Source organism: Diachasma alloeum, unplaced genomic scaffold (genome assembly GCF_001412515.2).
Source record: "Diachasma alloeum isolate Michigan unplaced genomic scaffold, Dall2.0 Dall_scaffold_00884, whole genome shotgun sequence".
Taxonomy (NCBI): Eukaryota; Metazoa; Arthropoda; class Insecta; order Hymenoptera; family Braconidae; genus Diachasma; species Diachasma alloeum.
The window spans coordinates 122,819-143,609 of NW_021681005.1; the positions used below are offsets into that span (position 1 = coordinate 122,819).

A 20,791-nucleotide genomic window follows, 5' to 3' on the forward strand; every position below is an offset into this window, starting at 1 on the left:
CGGTATCGTAATTTTTCACAAGAGATTCAGATAAAAATTACGGAACGCTCCGGAAAAATTCCGTGACAGTTCCGTAAAATTTCCTACAACCACATTTCGCTCCGGAATTACGGAAAAGATACGTAATTTTTATTGAATATTTCTCTCCGTGTAGAAATTTCCAGGACCCTTACCGGAAATTCCAGTGGAAAATTTTTAACAGTGCATACCTTCAATAGATTAGCCCCGCAAGCCCTACGTCCACATACCACACATGGACCCACGCGTGAATGCATGTCTCCTTTCAAAGTTGAATATTTTATTTCCGAAAATATAGAACTTTATAAATTTGTGCAGCCCCGGTGGCTTGGCGCAGTAAGTTCGTTGCCTCATATGCGAAAGGTTCCGAGTTGAAATCCCGGCCGGGTAGAATGGTGCGATCTAACCATTTAAAGTCTTGATCATCATCGCAGTATACCCTAACCGGGTCGAAGCGATGTAAAATAACGATAAAAAAAAAAAAAATTGTGCAAACTCGGTTGCGAAGAGTAATCCCCAGATTTTGATTGCTCCTACTTTATATCTTTTTTGGTTGAATAGAGTTGCTATGGCGCACAGCGAGATTAATGTCGAAAGGGCGCCGCCATGAGGGGTTAATCTGCCACCACGAAATATCGTATATTTACTATTAAACGGTTGAAGCATATTCATAACCCCCAGAGTGCCAATAAACCGAGAATCTGGAAGAACAATAACCATAAAGATTTTTCCCCAAGTGCAAAATACATAAGAGAAGAGAGGGCTAGACTCGGAGGGCTCAGTAACTCAAATCAAAAGGATCACTCCCCTCCCCTCCCCCTTCATCTACCGACCATTGTAAAAATGAAAGATGGAGTAAGGGGTATTACTACGGCACCTCCCCGTCATTTGGACTCCCGTGAAGGCGAATTGATACCCCTGGAGGTACTCTCGGGGGCTTTATGCACCTGCGTATTGAAAAGAAATGCGAGGTGGGGTATACGTGTACTATTGCTGTTAACGGGCCTCTAACAACATGTAACCGATACCTGATGCACCTGACTACTTGGGTGCTCAGTTGAACGCCGGGTTTTTCGTCAATAGACAGAAATGTTCCGCTACCTCGGTGGGGGGTAATTTGCGAAGGTCCTTGGTACGACAATGACACTGCTTGAGACGTAATATACACGGGATGAAGTGAGAGGATGATAGTTGCGCGACAATTTTCTCCCCACGAAAAACAATAAATCAAAAATGTTTATTGTCCTTCTGGGGAAATACTATGAGCCTGTAGTTTTAAAATGCCAAGTTCTCCCCGGGTTTGTTAGGAATTTTCGCTCTTGTGGAGGAAAATGAGATGAAAAGCTCGAGTGGAAGGGAGGAGAGGACCCTTGTGCACCTGCCATCGGGTCATTCCTCCTTTTTTTTATTGTTCTTTTATTTTGAGGAGTACGGTTTCCTGAGACAAGAGCCGAGGGAAAAGAGATCCTTTTACTACGGGGCGCTCGGGACGTAATTTGAGCAGCTCGACAGAGACAGAGTGGGAGAGAGAGAGTCAATGAAGGGCGAGAGGGCGTGATTTTTTCCCTGGAGTGAGTGAATGCGTCTTTCCAAATCTTGTTCTTCGGAGTTTCTCTTTTGCTTTAATAAAGTTCGAGGTGGTGAGAGGGGAATATTAAAAGGAGAAAAAAAGTTGGAGAAAAATTATCAAACAAGTCGTGTTATGGGGGAGTGGAATCCATTTCTACGTCTTTTTCACCCCATATCGGCGCAAAAAATGCCAGAAAATAGTGAATTTTTCTCCGTGAGAGTAATTTGTGGCAAAACTGAAAAATTTACCATTCATGCGATCAAAAATGATCCCATAAATGTGAATGATTTCCCAATAGTGTGTACACTGACAGAAAACATTATTTTTATTGAGATGTTTCTTGGAGCAAGTATCATATACTTGAACCAATTTCAAGTAAATAAAATCGTACGGTTAATATCAATTATTTCTTTTTTATATATATTCACTTGTGAATCAAATAAAACAGTCGTTGGCGTCAAGTCACATGTATTCACCACAAAAATGGAGAAGATCTTCGGAGTTTCTTTTTTGCTTTAATAAAGTTCGAGGTGGTGAGAGGGGAATATTAAAAGGAGAAAAAAAGTTGGAGAAAAATTATCAAACAAGTCGTGTTATGGGGGAGTGGAATCCATTTCTACGTCTTTTTCACCCCATATCGGCGCAAAAAATGCCAGAAAATAGTGAATTTTTCTCCGTGAGAGTAATTTGTGGCAAAACTGAAAAATTTACCATTCATGCGATCAAAAATGATCCCATAAATGTGAATGATTTCCCAATAGTGTGTACACTGACAGAAAACATTATTTTTATTGAGATGTTTCTTGGAGCAAGTATCATATACTTGAACCAATTTCAAGTAAATAAAATCGTACGGTTAATATCAATTATTTCTTTTTGATATATATTCACTTGTGAATCAAATAAAACAGTCGTTGGCGTCAAGTCACATGTATTCACCACAAAAATGGAGAAGTTCAATTTTTCTTTAACCTAATGTAATTGGTTAATTGATCAAAAATTCGTACCTAGGAGATGATTACATTGAGGAACCAATGGAATGTTGTTTTCTCGAATGAAGCCGACGTTTAAATTGAGCTTTCCGCACATCACATGAACGAAATTTGTGATATCCAAGTTTCTGTTGAATTGCCGTAATCTGTGATTCTGTTATTGTAAACTAACGATTCTTTTTAGTCAAGAAATATAAACGTCTTTCAATCCAACGACATCTTACTACAATCTCGGAGCTTTTTCCGCGTAACAATATTCATCCTGATTCGACATACGAAATGCTCACTTCAATTATAATTTACTTGAACGATGCATGATCGTGTTGATTGAGATAACAACGTATTTAGTCATGAGAATAAGTTTGATTTTTGAGTAAACCAACGAATTTCTGGAATTAATAAACTTTTAGCTAGAAAGAAATTAAATACTCACATTGTTGCGACAAATAAAAGGAACTTCAATTCTAGAGAAGTTCGATTTCTCCGAATCAAATGTGTCTCAAGAGATAACTGGTATTCACTATGAAATCATGTTTGTTTGAAAACTAACAACCAAATGATAGTTTGTTCAAATAAAATTCTCTTGATAAAATTAATTTTTTCTGTCAGTGTCAGTAGTATTTTTTATCCTCATGACCTTCACATTGGAACTAGAAAAAAATACCCCACAGTAGATGTGTTTATTATATCAAATGTATCGTAAGATATCCTGCACAAAAGATATTCAACTTTTTATACAACTTTTCTGTCCGTGTATTCAGAATAACGAAACTATTTTAATAATGAATTATTTCAGGAGAGACAATCGATAGACATTTTCGGTAAAATTACATTGGAAGAATTATATTCAACTTGGTTATGTGCGGAGGCTGTTGAATATTTTATAATCAGTAGAAGCCATTAATATAGGAGAATTTGTTTTCTCATGTATTGCTGGAGGTATTAATAAATATTCAATTCTAGAAATATTGATTTTTAGGACTGGAGAACTAATTAACCGTAAAATGTTCTTTGTATCAAACGGCATTTGTAATTCGCCAATTCCTCTCTTCCCATCTATGATTAGCATTTTCGCATGCAATTTCATTCTATCGAATAGATAATCCAAAGCTCAATCGATAATTTCCCATATATTTTTTTTCTAATAACACCCAAATCAAGTGGGGAATTGCTTTCGTGACAACATGTTCAATATATTTTTGCTAATAAATTAGCAATTTGCTCCCGAATAAAATTTCTATTGCAATGTATTTTAAATTGAATTCAATGACTCATTGAATTCAACATTACCGTAACGTCGACAGCTAACATTGCCCCAACGTTAAATTTCTTTACCTTTCCCTAAATATTGATTTTAAAATAAATTTTTTTAACAACAGATGATGCAATCAATCTCATGATCCAACTCGGTTAAGATGGCATTGCGAAGAATATTTAAAATCACAATTGGATGGTTTTAAACAATAATTTTTTTAGTTATATTTTTTAGTCTAAAAACAACATATTCAAACTCCTGAGGCCAAAATTATTTATCCTGATTTCGGACATGATGAATACAATGCTTTCATTGAAAAAAAAAACCTTATTTTAAGAATTCACATGTCTTAAAATAAGATTTTCAAAAGTCTTAGTTTGAAGCCTGAAAGTCTCAACTTGAAATTTTTAAAAGCTGCAATTTGAAATATTTGAAAATCTCAATTTGTGATCTGTGGTGTATTGGTGAACTACGCGGAGAAAATTATTTGGTGAATTTCGACAAATAATTGGTGAATTTCAACAGCTACTTGGTGAATTTCAACAAACTAGTTGGTAAAATAATTTTCTTTGTGTAGGGTAAGTGTATTTTTTCGAAAATGCGTTCTTTGTCGTTAAATCGCTTCACAATAATTTGTGGAAGCGATTTAGAAAAACAAAATGTTTTTTCACACGAAGAGAAATTTTTTATAAAAATTATCCTACCGTTCTATAAAAGTGTATCACAAGTCATCGTTTCCTCATTTCTATCCCGAAATTTAGCAAAAATTAATATATGATGATGAAATTTTATTCTACGTTAGAGAAATTTTATCCTGATAAAAATTAAAATTACCGTTTCGGTAGAGTAAAAATTACTGTACCGGTAGGGTAAAATAGATTATGCGTCAGGATAAAATTTCTCTACCGTAGAATAAAATTTGCTCATCATATATTAATTTTTCCTAAATTTCGGGACAGAAATGAGGAAACGATGCCTCATGATACATCTTTATAGAACGGTAGGGTAATTTTTATCAAAAATTTCTCTCCGTGTACCCACTGCTCTCCACCGTAAAACCAAAGATGTAACGATGACATTACGAACGCCATACAAACTATTTTACTTTTTAATACCCCTAACATACTCGGTATCACCTCCTATTTTGACATTCTCCATACAATAGAATTGCCGAGGTCTTCAACGGGAATCAATGAAAGCGCTCTTACACAAGACATGAATCGACGCGCGTCCCCCATCACCGTGAACACGTGGCTCTTTATTGCGTGATGCGCACGTAAAAATTCCCCTAATGCTGTATATACGTATATATTGTCGTTGGACCGATATATGCAATACTCTCGCAGTCTCGTCTGTGTCGCAGAACAAATCGATTTTACGGGGGACCAATAAACGCGATTGGTTTATACATACGGGGTTGAGAGCTTGACAGGGCGTGTCAGAGCGACGAAAAAAATATCCACCTCTGTGTAGATAAAAATGAAAATGATATTTTTCAGCCCCACCTCACTCCTCATGTCGACAATCTGTGAATTTTTTTTTCCTACCCAATGCCCCCCTCTCTCGCCCTCGCAGTTGATAAAATTTAATGGACGGGCATGTGGGGCATATTCCACATGCTCCACATGTACCGCACGGTCTGACGTATCAGACAACGACAGCTCTTAATCGAATTATACATGTTCTGGGTACCTCTAATTCATAAACAGATTGACGTGCGGGAGTCTACACGCCATTCTTGTGCAGAAAGCAACGCGCAGTACAGTTGTAAGTGTTTGTGTGGGTTGATGGCTCGCATATAGAAACGTTAAGGGAGGAAAAGGGTGGGTGAACCCTTCTCACGAGTAAATGTGGAGTGGGAAATTGGGGTGAAAATATACAAGATACAGAGACAGGGAGTTTACTGGAGGCACAAAATACTGCATGCGGATAACGCCTCGCTTCAGTTGACTCTCGTTTTCCCCCATCGCGTGTATCACAAGGTACATGGATAAACATTTGATATTTGGCAGGGTACGTGATATACGCAAACAGGGCCATCGTAATTTTGTCAATGAGTGAGATGGGGCAAAAATGTGACAGCGATTGATAACGTCAAAGTGGTTTATTTTAGGCATTTTTTTGGAGCACAGAATAGACATAGAAGATTAAAAATTGTTAGAATACAGTGCACATTCTTTTGCCCATATTTTTCACGTTGTGAAAATTTTATGGAAATTTCGAAGAGCAGAGCAAAAAAGTTTCTGGGTTCCAGGGACAGTTTCTGGATTTCCGTACTCCATGGTACTGAAATCCAGAGATAAAAGTACTGGATTCCAGTGAAATTTCTCTGATACAGAAACAGTTCGAGTTTTCAGTAATTTTGACGGGGTACGTCTCTAATTTCATATTGGGGGTCATTCGCGGAGTTACCCCTAACGGCATTATCCGCCCGGATTCTAGATTTTTCTAGAAAATTCAAGAAAATTCTCTGGAGTTCCAGAAAATTCGAGGCAATTAGGAGAATTTCTCCGGTTTTACAGAAAATTTGACAAATTTATCGAATTTCTAGAACATTTAGATATATTTTGAAAAATTAAATTTACGTCAATTTATACAATAAAAAAAAATCTAAGCGGTTGCATCGTTGATATAGCAGTTAGACTGAACGTCACGTCTAGGTGACGACTGTCCCATTCACAACACACCGACACGTCGGCGCACCTGCACATAAATAACAACTTAGACGTATCCACATTAAGGTATATCCCAACACAATCGAAACCAAAAGTTATTGAGTTTTTCTATTCTCATGTGTTTTTGATGCAGGCAACAATATCGATTTCAATCAAATAAGAAACTATTTGTTAATTAATTTTTTTGAATCAAGTAAGGAATACTTTTACAAAATTTCCATTTTTTTTCAAACGTATTTTCTAGAGATATGCCTTAAGTCTAACTGCTCAGGATTTTTTTATTAGAATCCAGTATCCATGGTACTCAAATCAAGGCATTTTAGCCTTCTCAATATTTGAGCCTCTAATTTTCAATTTAAAATTCTCGTCATTCAGAAGCAACTTCAGAAACACAACTGAATGATTCTCAATCGTCGAATTAGACGGAAAATTGCGGTCAATAATTCCTTGGTAATCGTTATTTTTTCATTTTTCCGTGTCTGTGATCCACGTCCATGACATCTATTTAAAATGAATAGTTTCTCGCGTTGCAGTACGTGAAGTTTTTTGGTTTCCCAAAATTATCACAAAAATATCAAACCAACGGATATACTTAATAACCTAATTTCGACAGGGCGGCAGTGAAAGAAATATTTTAAACTATGACTGAATTAATTTGAAGCATGATATCCAAAAAATACCTCCGCGATCCTCATTTTTGAAAATAATTCTATAAACAAAAACAACGATTATTACTATCGCCTTCATCAATAATTGCTTTAAGCCCTCATGCAATGAATTTACGCCATTTTTTCAGTTATCGTGGGACAACTAATTTTTGAAAAAAAAAAAAAATCGTAAAATTAAAAAATGAATTCAATTTTAACTACTGTCGATGAATAGGGCTCAACAAATACCTACATTTGAGAAAGAAAAGAGGATTGAATTCCATCGATTCCTTATACATACATACACACGTACACCCACAAACTTGGTCAGTCAAATACATACTGATAGGGTCTAAAAATTGTAAGTCTTCTCATTTTATTTTATTTTTTTATTTTTTGGTTCCATATGTATACCCCTCGGGTTTTTACATTTTGTTCCCTTCCCTATCTGCATTACCATGGGCCGACTACTTTATCCCCAACTGCACCCCATTCGGGATTGGACTGCCAGGGAAACCATGGGAAACCTCAGTCGTGCAGCCGGCCGATAATGCAGGGATTGCACTGTGTCCATTGGTCACACGGACTGAATGAGCACAGTGGTTCTCTACATTCGTGCCTAGCGACTGTGGTCCCACGCGGTTCTAAAAATTGTATTTTAGGACGTTTTGAATCATAATCAGTTGAAATAACCCAAAAAATCCGAAACGTGAATTTGAACGATACACACCTCTCATTCGGAAGCAAAAATAAAAACTAAACTTGACTCACGATCCTTATATCGGATACCTTTCGACCCCCTAGTGAATGGACTACTGTCTTCTAAGCTCAGCGACCCACCAAAATTGGCAATTAACAAGCCAATTAATGGACATTAAGCGATAGCCCACTGAATCTTTGAACCCTACTTGCAAATGGAAAATCACTGAAAAATATTTTAAATATTGCATTCATTAATTCAACTCTCTTTGGAAGATTGATTCCACTGAACTCGCGATTAGAAGGGGAAAAAATTCAGATCATAAAAATGAGTAAATGAAGAGATGATTGAAATCTGCCGAGAGCTTCACAAAAAAAACCACGGAGATAGTACTTAACCAGATGCTCTTTCATGTTCTTGGGGTGGCCTGATCATATGAACCGAGAAGCGTAAGGAAGACTTAACTGAATGATAACACCAGCGTACAGAGCCCAGATATACATGTATTGAATGCAACGCTCTGACACGCGATGAATCATTTTTCTCCCTTTCAAAATCTCTGTACGTTCGTAATATCCATCTCATATCCGAAAACTCTCGCGAGCTATCACGAATCTCGTGACCCGCATCATCACATACTATTGTCCACATACCGGCGAGGGAGACATGCTGACATTTCGATTAAGCAATCCGAATTTTTTGAGAATTTCATACAGCGGTATTACAAGTGCGTAGAGTTGCACGAGACAATTATTATTGAACAATTAATTAATTTCTGCAACAGTCAATGAAAATACAATCTTCAGGTCCATATGCCAATCAAAATTATAGAAAATTTTGAAAATTCCGTCTGTTACTCTTCTGAAGTTTCAATCTATTGAAAACTCAATTACCTGGTATATTCAATTTTCCCAATGAGGTAGAAAATCCCAACATTGAATTCAATGACATCACAATATCAAAAGTCGCGTAATCTAGGAAATTCAATTTTGTTGAATTTTTAGGGTGAATGAAAACTTCTACAAACGATTTGATCTTGAACGGAATTCAAATTCACAACATTGGAAATTCACATGCAGCTATCACTTTAAATGTTTTAATTTAAAAAATTTCCAAGACTGTACTTGGGGAGAATGAATAATTACTTTTATATTACAGCCCCAGAACATAAAATAGTTTACATCACACAGCCTAGATTATAAATTCAGTGAGAAAATACTTCGGAGCCTAATAATGAAATCTATTATTTTTTTTACTCCGGAACACAGTAATAAAGTGAACAATCGATGCCCATGTCCTTAGTTGTATCATGTACTTGGACCACTTTTATAAAATTGTTTCTCAATGCAAGCTTTGTTATCGTTGATTTCAACGATCTTCTAATTTTGCCTGGAAATGATGTACAATATCATAAAACGTGAAAATATGATGTATTTAGAAAATGTGTGCGTATGTCCGTATTTGTGTGCGAATTTTTCGCAAATTTTTTATAAATTTTAACGGGAAAAAGTTTCCATTCGGAAGGAAAGAGGACTAAATTGTAAGTTAAAAATCTGAGTTTTTGTCGCATAATTTGTATTACTTGAGGGCATTTCTGATACACTTCTTGGAGATTTTTATCATATTTTTGTCCCATTGAAATTTCAAGGAATTTTGTCATTGATGATTCAAGGTGTTGTTGAAAAATCTATGGAAATTGCAAATTTCTGTTCAATTATTCAACGAAAATTGATAGAAGTCAGGAAAATTAAGGTCAATATATTTTATGACCCTTCAATTAATTGAAAATTCAGCCTATTTTGGCACTGAATATTGATATTATCATTGAAAATTCAGGTAAGGTGGGGAATTCTCGTACTACTCCTGATCAAAAATCTGAAATTTCGCGGAATTTTCAGTGAAATCTTAAATTTCATGACTTTTTCTCCCCTAAATCGAATTCAATGTCACTTGCTCAAACATTACTAGTCAATTGTTCATCAAATTTCATTTTCTTTTCCACCTGTATACAGCAGTTTCTAAAAAATATATTTTTCTCAATATCTAAAAAAAATCGCAACCGAATTTGATTTTTTCCCGTCAAAATATTCGTTGTGCTAATATCTATCGAACCAAGTCATAGATCCCTATGTAATTAGGCACGGCTTGACGATATTTTTCATTTTTACAATAAAATCGATGTATACAAGATAATTTCCCAAAAAATGAGATTGAATGTTGGAATTTACTAGGACTGTAGCTCCAACATGGGGTTGTGGATGGGAGAAATAGTATAGGTAGTTCAAAAAATATTTGACGTTTTGTAAAAAAACTGGTTTGCTGACTGCTTCCTCAACCCCTGGTCCGATTCTAACTTCTGTTTCAAAATATTCGTCTTGTTTATTTTTCAGAGTGAGTACCATAATTTTCTAACGGAAAGCTCGTAAAAACCCATGCACAAGCTTCCGAACGGTTTTCGGAATACATGTTATCGCACCCCATCCCAGGCACTATGTGTTTACGTAAATATATAATTTTTTTTCACACAACTCTTGAGACTCCAAGGTTATCGGTGTCACGGATCATGCTTCCAAGACAAAGAGGAGGACAAATAAAAAGGTGGCGATAAAGACAAGCCAGTGATGTCTAATTGATAACCCGAGACGGCTGAATTAGACTGCGAGACTCGTTAATTCCTAGTGGTCAAGTAAAAATCTGTGCTTAAGAAACGGACAATAGTATATTTCAGAATGAGTCCCATACACTGTTAAAAAATTACTCCAGAAATTTTAAGCAAAAAATCTTGAAATTTTTAACAATCACTCATTCACACGATATTTTCATGTATTTTGCTATTGAAAAATCTGTTGAATTCTGGAGTATTCAATGGAATTGCAATTTTCTGATCTACGTGATAGTCAAAATGATTAAATAATCATTTCATTATCACGTATCCGATATCAGTTGGAAAATTCAAGCAACAATTTCCCTGAATTTTCAATCCACGGAAAAATCAGTTGAATGTGATGTTCAATTTCCGCAATGAATTAAAAAATTCTAGATGTCATTGAAATATCGGTGATAATCTAACATGGAAAACACGAAGAGAAAAATTCAATAAAAATTACCAGAAAAAAAAATATCAGAAATAATAATAAGTCGGCAAGTTTCTGTAAGATTTTACTTCTTCGGGAAAAATCACATGACAATTTCGTACTTTGTTCGGTGATGAACCTGAGAATTCACTGAACGTTTCAGATTTCTTCTCTTTCATTCCTATAAAAATTGCTGGAGAACGATTCCCCATTGCGGATTACGTGAATTGTTCCGTAATTTTTTCTGAATATTTCTCTACGTGAACCCAATTATCCTGAATTTCCGACCAGAATGAGAGATTCCATGAACGAATTGATCTTAAATTGAATTCAAATTCACAACATTGAGAATTCAAGTGAAACTATGGTTTACTTTTCAAAAAATATTCTAACAGTGTAGGGTTTTTACTCGTGTCGAGTAAAAAACCTCAAGGACACGAGTAAAAAACCCATGGGCCCTATTCTCGACATTGGTGAATTCTTCTTCGTGCACGAATCGGCAATCGTCAACGAATCTGCTATACAACTACTATACGCAGTTCGTCAACGAACGTCGATTCGTGGACGAAGGACTATTCACTAACGTCGAGAATATGGCCCCAGGACACTAGTCGTGGGTTATATTTTCCCGCAGTGATTTTCACTTTCACGAGATTGGAAAAGGGGCAATGCCAATCCCTGCACAGCAAAAACGAATGTCTAAATTTCACATACCTTTTGTAGACATTTTTCAAACACTAAAAAACGTCTGAATAAAGTGAAAATTTGCCTGAATTTCAAACATGAATTAAGATATTTAAGCACCTGTTCGTCTGAAATTCAAACAAATTTTCATTTTATCCAGACGTTTTTTAGTGTCTGAAAAATGTCTACAAAAGGTGTGTGAAATTCAAACATTAATTTTTGCTGTGTGGACGAGGAAAAGTGAAGAGCCGTATGGAAAAGTATTTAACGAGATGAATGAAAGAAAAAGGCATCTTAAAAATTGAACAACAGAGATAAAGATCAGAAATAGAGATCATGAAAAATGTTGAGAGAAAAATATCAGAAACTAATGGACTGAAATAATGAAGGTTCAGAGTCAAATAGAGACAGGGAACCCTATTCCAATTTTTTTCACTTCTATCATTTTTTATCATTGATGATATTGTCGTCATCATTAAAGCTGTGATAAGAAGCAATTATTGTGTATCAGCTGTGTTCAGCAACCGTATGCAGCGTCCCTGAAGGCTACAATCGAGCTAAAATAAGGATTGAGATAATTGTAGATCAGAAAAGTTGAGCAGAGGAATCAGCAGATTATCAGAAAGCAAGACACATCATTAGGATTTCGGTGGGGATCCACAATCGCTGTAGTACGTCACTCAAATATATAATAATGATATTCATTTTCTATCGAATGCTTAAGGTATATCCTAAGACAATCGGACCCAAAAGTTAGTCCCTATGGATTTCCGAAAAATCTAAATAACTTAATTTATTGCATTCCCATAAGTTACTGAGCTTTCCTATTCTCACGTGTTGCTGATGCAGGCAACAATAACTGTTTCAATCAAATAAGGAATACTTTCACGAAATTTCCATTTTTTAGAGTTGATTATCGCAGAAACTATGTAGTACAAAATTCTACAAAAAATTCACCGTATGTGGAATTTATCGATCTCTCGCGGATTAGTTTTTTAAGAACACCGCAAGAACCGTTTTCTCATAATCCCCGTTTAGCCTATGCCTCGCGTGTTAGAAGCCCACATCCCATACGGAAAAATATATATTCTGAAAATTATATATTTTATATAGGGGAGGGTAGGGCAAAACGGACCACTGACAGAAAATTGATAATTTTTGTTTTTACTTCCGAATGAAGCAAAACAAACATAAACAATAATAATTATCATTATTGTTTAATAATAATAATTTAATGTTCAATGTTGAACATTACATTAGACATTGTTATTGACATTGACATTTGACATTGTTATTGTTTAATAATAATAATTTAATGTTCAATGTCGAACATTACATTAGACATTAAAGAAGGGAATTTATATAGCGTTCCACATCTTTGTGACGTCATAGGAAATGAGTGGATGGGATTTGGATGCGGCAGGAGGGGAACCGGGATTATTCTCATTATGAATAACCAGAAAATTTTTTTTTACTGAAAAAATGGATATTCCAGACCGGGATTTGAACCCGGGACCGTCCGATTATGCATCGGGTCCTCCCAACTATGCTATCCGGCTCCTAGCCATTTCTTCATTTCAAATTTCTGGTACACATTGAGCTTCGCCGTTTTATTTTTCAAGTCATTTGTGGTTTGAGGTGATTAGCAAATCTGATGAAATTACGGGTCAACGACACTTGTTGTCTATAAAACCCCTGTGACTATTACGATCCAAGAAACTCACTACTAATTCAACACATTCAGTGTTTCTGCTTTGAGGGAAAGAAAAAAAAACTAAAATTACCAATTTTCTGTCAGTGATCCGTTTTGCCTTGCCCTCCCCTATGAAATTGGCCTGATTTATATATAAACTGATTTATATATAAGCTGATTTATATAAAAGTTATATAACATATAAATTTATATATGTATCATATATTATTCGAAGAATATATTAAATTCGCCTACATTATATACATATTTTTAGGGAAGGGTAGGGTAAAACACAATGAACACTTTTGACTTTTATTGAAATATTCACGACGTGTTAAATTGTTCATGAAATGGAATAATTATATTTTTCAATTGAAAGAACAATGATTCCTCTTTCTGATGAGCTTAGACTGAGTTCAATTGATAAATCAGTTTCTGAGTTATGAATATTTTTAACAAAGTCAAAAGTGTCCATTTTACCCCACCCTCCCCTATATATTTTTCCACGGGGAAAAATTTCATTATTTTCATTATTTATTATCTCCTAAACTGTGTAGTACAGCTAGTTAGAATTTTTTTCGATAGCTGGTGACTATTATAAACATTACCTATGAAAAACATGGGGACAATCTTAAGAAAAACGTGTGTTCTAGGGATATACCTCAATTCATCTCTCATGCACACTATGGGGAGAAGAGAGAGACAATGGAAAAGGGATAGGAGGTGAAACGATCGAGTCAGCCGGTGCGGCAGTGGGACGAGGGGTAACACTGTATATCTATACATTTGTACCTAAAGTAGAGACGAGGCGCGCATACGCCACCAGTGCAACGATTCTCGTAGCCGAGAATATATTTACGCTCGAGAGTACTACGCTCGAGTATGTGGTACCCCTACTACTCTTCTTGCCTGGAATCTTACGCACTCGAGTCATCGTTTGCGCTTCATCCACTCTCGTTCCAAACAAAAACTCAATTCATCTCGTCCATCCATCTTTGCTCCCTCTTCGTCTTTTTTTTCACGTTCAAGTATTTTCTTTCCCTTCATCAAACTCGCTTGATAATTGTGTTAAAAAATTGGACGTTAACGTCCCAAAATCGATCTTAGATATCGTGAGGGTAGCTCGGGGGGATTATTTGGGAACGAAAAGTCTAATGAAATTTTTGTCTCCGGCCCTTCGTTAAAGTTATTCGTCAAGAAAGCGAAAATACACCGCAAATTCGCACTTCGGTTGCACTGTTGGAACATTACTACTGAAATTTCAAGCAAAAAATCTTGAAATTTTCAACAATCACTCATTCACGTGAAATTTTCATGTATTTTTTTTATTGAAAAATCAGTTGAATTCCACAGTACGCAATGGAATTGTAATTTTCAAGTCCACATGATAATGAAAATTATTAAATAATTTGACTATTCAAGCAACAATTTCCGTGAATTTTCAATCCACTGGAAATTCAGTTGGATGTGATGTTCAATTTCTGCAATGAATTTGGAAATTCTAGATGTTATTGAAATATCAATGATAATCTAACATGGAAAATGAAATTATTCTGCATTTCCAATCTGAGTGAGAGATTCCATGAACGATTTGATCTTAAATTGAATTCAAATTCACAACATTGAGAATTCAAGTGCAACTATTACTTAGTTTCCAAAAATTTCTAACAGTGTGGAGGAATGAAAATAATGGCAATGGATTGGGCATTTAAGGCACAATGATCTGAAAAAAATTGTTCTTCTATCATCATGCCTGGGTGAGAAAAGCCGTAATGAATTTTAACGCGGCGTCAGACTCATTTGGCTCCTAAACGCAATGTGACTCCAAAAATCAAAGTCAACGTTAAATTCAATATAAGAAATGAAATTGATTGGAATCGATTGGACATTCAGTGCCTTCATCCCTCCGCCTGTAGGATATCCAAGTTCCTTTGGCTATTTTTTCTCCAGTCAAATGCATTTCTACTTTTGTAGTCGAACATTAGAGCTCTTATTTGAGACCCATTTGACCCCAAGTTTCCGGACATTTTACAATGATTTTATTATTTAAACTTTACAAGTCTGAATTTAGATTTCGGTATTCAACAGCTAGAAAATGTTTTAAAAATCTGATAAAAAAAGAAAGTTTCTTTTTACAAATAATTTACAAACAATCAATTTTCCACCATAAAAATCATTTGTTCAGAATCGTAAGATATTTATTCATATTCAGAATTTCAACAGAAATCGATTTCATGCCTAAAAAAATTAAGTTTCCCAAAATTTAAACAATTTCAATTATTTATTTATTTCTTTATACGCGACGAATGTTTAAAAAAATAATGATTCCCTGCAAAATGTAATTTCCATAACGCTGAATATTCATGATTTTTTTTAAATTTTCTATACGCAATTTAATCGACAAATTTGATGATTGAAAATGGTTGAAACAATAGTGTGGTCTTTGGCTATTTTGTCTCCAGTCAAATGCTTTTCTACTTTTGTACTCGAACATTAGTTTTTATTTGAGCCCCATTTGACCTCAAGTTTCCGGACATTTTACAATGATTTTATTATTTAAACTTTGCAAGTCTGAATTTAAATTTGGATATTGAACCGTTAAAAAATTTTTTTTTAATCTAAAAAAAAATTAGAAAGTTTACTTTTGAAAGGAGATTGATGGAATAATTAAAAAATAGAAATTTTTCAAAATTATGAGTATTTTCTGTACGTAATTTACAAACAATCAATTTTATACGACAAAAATCATTTGCTCGGAATCGTTACAAATTTATTCATACTCCGAATTTTACCAGAAACCAATTTTATTTCATTTTTTCCTAAAAAAAAAGGTTTCCCAAAATTTAAACAATTTCCATTATTTATTTATAAGCAACGAATGTTTAAAAAAATAATAATTCCGTGCAAAATGTAATGTCGATACCGCTGAATATTCACTTTTTTTTTCAAATTTTCCATACGCAATTTAATTGACAAATTTAATGATTGAAAATGGTTGAATCTATAGTGTGGTCTGAACCAACTGTAAAAGATACTTGGATATCCTTAAATGGGAAAGGAGGTATGATCTCTATCGCGGAATATCATTTGATTGGCTGTCCTTTTTTTCTTGATAACTCATAAACAAAGCGTCGGAGACAAAAATTTCATTAGAGTTTTCGCCTCCAAATGACCCCTCCCCCCTCCCTCGCGATATCAAATTCATTGTGGAACACCCTATATGTAAAATATAAATGTAGTTTATCCCGATGAATAGCAAGTGTATGCACACAACATATTCAGCAAGTAGCATTTTTCAGCCGTAAAATTCTCATTAACATAATCGTACTCCGCGTATCTCCACGCCATACATATTGAACAAAAGTTACTCACGCTGTTTGCAAAACAATTACATTAAAACGACACTGTAATCTACATTTCAGCGCGTACTCCAGTATATCCAGCCACATCGAATCCACGTACCTCCATCACTGTTACTCAATAATTCCATTGACAAAAAAGAAAACACCACAAATGAATGAAGAATGAAGAAACCCGACGACCGCAAATTTGTTCACCACTCAGTGGTCGTTAGCTCATCTCTTTCCTCTCAAAAATTTAAAGTCAAGGCAGAAATTATCCACCAAATCCCCCAAACTGTCATTTTCACATTTTCACAGTTCACTCGGCGTTACCCTAGTGACTCCGCTACCACTGGTCTCCTAAAAATTGAAGGAAAAATAATAACTGCGGTTCAACCAGTAATTAACACTATTCCCGCTGCCGCATCCACTCCCCGATTCCCGAATTGTCTCCAGAATTCGCGAAACTCCCACCTCCCCCCACTCCAATGCCCTTTCAACATGAAACTCACCCAAGAAACTGAACAGACTGACATAAACCGATAAATAACCATAGCTCCAGCAATAAATGGTGAAAATTATTCAAACAGTAGTAACCATTATCTCAGTTTCATTCGACATTGTGAAGAAAAAAAGAAAGATTATCGTGCAGTAGTCACTGAAGAGTATAAACTGCAGTAGTAACCGTGATAGTGTAGTGAGCGTTGGTTACTACAGTGGCCTCATGATGATGCGGCGCGGAGGTGAGCTGGTGGTGGTACGCCTCCTCGCGGCGTCGTGGTCCGTCGCACTCAGCGTCGTCGGTCTCTCACTAACACGATCAATCCATTGTGAGAAAATTCCTTGGCTCCACGGACGTGTAGCCTTCTCAGCGTGGCTTTTTCTCTCTTCCAATGCACATACACACGTGTAAACTCATCATCTCTCTCGGTTCCTCGAGACGGAAGNGGGGGGGGGGGGGGGGGGGGGGGGGGGGGGGGGGGGGGGGGGGGGGGGGGGGGGGGGGGGAGTACTATACCCCCAATCGCGGGTTCACGCACGTGTGTAAGTTCATCGCGTTAAATTCCAAGCGCATTGCGATTGGAGTGAATCACCCCAACGAATTATGTAAAACAAGTTGACTAAAATCTTCATTTACGTTTGCATCTATAAATGCAGAAACCGAGCGTGCGGGGTAACGGCAGTGAAGAGTTCAAGGAGGAAAGGGAGAGAAACTATAAAAAAAAGAATGCGACTCGCGTATGTTGGCGATATAAATAGACGATAGAGCCCGGTGTGTTATACAGCTAGAGCGCTTCTTCAATGTTTCTCCGCTTCTCTCTGAAAACCCTGGGGTTTCAGGTATACATACATATCGTGAGCACACTAGAGACGTGCACGAGCGTACGACACAGCCCCCGAGTTGGTCCGTCTCACTTCCTCGAACCACGTCACAGAGAGGTGGTGTATTTTGCCGAAGGAGTGAGATATTCGTGGGGGCGAAAGGGAGGGAGAAAGGTCGGAGGGAGTGGGGTAGAAAGCGCGTGCGAGTGACCCCCAGTCGCACACGAAAGAGGGAGACAAATGTATTTTTCTTTTTTTTTCCTTTTCATAACGAGAATAACAAGAACAGCATGAACTACGGGGGAATCGTGAGCAAAAAGGACGAAAGACTGCGCGAGCGCACAACAGCTCCAACTTGCTTCACACTCGGATCAACTCGCCAGTTGGGTGTCAGTGTTGGGGCACACGGACACAGGGGCATACAGGGGATTGGCGCAAGGCGCGATGTATTCCAAACATATTCTGAAACAAGCGCGGCACACTGTGACGCACGCGCGTAGGCAGCGAGGGTTTACATGTACATACACAGAAGAGGTTTTGAGAGCCAACGGAGCAGACAGGCAACGCCGCACCTCCTCCGGTCCCATGCCTGGGTCCCTCGCACAGAGTCCATCGGGTAAATAAACACGGGACACAGCCACATGCAATTTTACACGGGACGAAGGAAGAGAGTAAAAAATACTGATATGGTTTTGAATACGCAGTGGATATTCCAGGGGTGGAATCGAAAATATGAGTGGGGAATACGAACAGGCCAATTGCTGGACGGTTAAGGGGAAACGGAATCCCTGTGTCTATATGAACTTTTAGAATTGTATTTTCTCCCGCAATCATGGCTTTTTTATTTATGAAACCACTTCATTGACTCAACAATGATCGAGTCGATATGGCCGTTATGAAATGGAACGGAATGATCGAGTCGATAAAGTCGTTTCATTGATAAAAATTAATAATTGTAGGAGATAATGCAATTCTAAAAATTCATATGGACACATGGGTTCCGTTTCCCCTTAAGGGAAATTCGAGTTTCGTGGTGGGATCTGAAATAAAAGAATCACCTAAATGGGAATATGATGGTTTTCATACCTCCAAGGATGTTTTAATGAGCAGAAAAAAATTATCTGATGTCGAAACACCAAAACAAAGAACAATTAAATTAAGAATTAGTTGAATGCAGCCGAAACGTCCAATTTCCGGACGACTGCGTCACATTTTTTTTATTTATTAAATGTCGATTAATAGAAAAATAATTGATCATATGATTGTACACGAGTAGTGTGATTGAAAAATGAAATAATCAGTACAATTTTCATTTTATCATTCATGGAATATTCAATGGATGTAAAAATCGTCCAGAAATTCACCTGTTTACCCCAGACTGCTTTCATTCAGAACTCTTCCCGTTTGATATATTGCTTCCATATCGAAGTGTAAAGCAATTCAGTAGCGAAGTGGTAAAACGGTGTAAGTCGACTTATCTCCCAGTTGAGTTTTTGAGGAATATTTCCGAATCTAAGGGAGATAACGAAATTTTCGTAATTACCTTTGTTGTAGCTCTCAATCCGCTCTACAAAAAAGGTTATAACAAAAATTTTGCCATCTCCCTTAGATTCCGAGAAATTCATTGAAAACTGGTCAATAGTCAAAATTGACTACTTCACTACTGAACTATTTCAACGAAAAATCATTTTCTCGATTTTTTTGCATTTCGAAGGGGGATTTTTCCGGGATAGAGATGTGTGTTCCGAGAGACGAGCGAAGTTACGCTACAATTTCTTGAAGTACAATTAGTGAGGTATAGCCCCCCCCCCCATTGGCCGCACTTGTTTGAGCTTTTTTCCTTTTCTCTCTTGCATACTCTCACAATTATTGCGTACACACGTTCTTGAGTGTACTGGTGTACTCAGCGGTTTTACTTGTTTAGTTACAACTTTGGAGAGGGGGGGGGGGAATGGCGAAGGAGAGGTGGCAGGAGAGGGGTGAATGTAGAGGCGGACGTGGCGGTACACTCTGTTGGTATTTACCTGCTTGGTTTTTAAGTAAAAAGGGAGTTGCAAAGCGGGGGGAAAAAATGTACGTGTATTTCACCGTATAGATATTTACCGTGCGTAAGCCGTGTGCCTCCGATGACTGCGACGACGTTACACTGAATTATTGACATGTTTGAAGGAGGGACACTTATTTTATTCCACGCGCGCACACACAACTTCCTTCCTTCTTTCTTACTTCAATTATCATTAAAATTCAATATTTACTCGTGGAGTTTAAACTGCACACATATGCACACGATTTTTTTTTCCCTGCGAATGAGGGAATTGGGGGAGACAATTTTTTTACTCGTGGTTTACGAGTTATAATGACGATGTTATAATTTTTCTCAAGAGAACTGTCTGAGATGCTGAGGGAATACGGTATCTTTGGCTAGACTTTTCCATTGTATCGGCGAAAATAACAAACAGAACTCCAGTGCACGCATGGGGGCTCAGCTAACAGGGATATGGAGTAACCATACGAAGGTATGAGAGCTACTGAGAAATAATGAAAGACAGAGAGAGTGAGGGGCGGGGGAGAGGGGTATTCATGCGCGCCCGCGCACAATTCACTGACAGGCGACACTCACTATATGGGCACCGGTCGACGACGACCAAGTGTATTTAGCCTCCGCCAGACACTATTTTTTTCCTCTTTCTCATTGATCTTTTTACCACTGTCTATCGGATTGCTCTTACGTCACTTTCACGATGAAAACTGTGTGATAACACCGCAATGGGAGCTGATTTTTGCGTTAACAATGCGTCGTTTCGTGAGGTTCTTTCCTT

The 20,791-nt window shown here is 36.9% G+C and overlaps 1 protein-coding gene across 1 annotated transcript in view; it reads right to left on the reverse strand.

The window, feature by feature from the left end:
• The window catches only part of LOC107045193 (protein capicua homolog), a 50,399-nt gene extending 30,093 nt beyond the window's left edge, over window positions 1-20,306 (reverse strand). Inside the window, exon 1 of the mRNA XM_015267360.1 lies at window positions 20,076-20,306. The gene's annotated coding sequence lies outside the window, so the exon portion shown is untranslated. The remainder of the gene's footprint in view (window positions 1-20,075) is intronic.
• Between the last annotated feature and the right edge of the window lie 485 nt (window positions 20,307-20,791).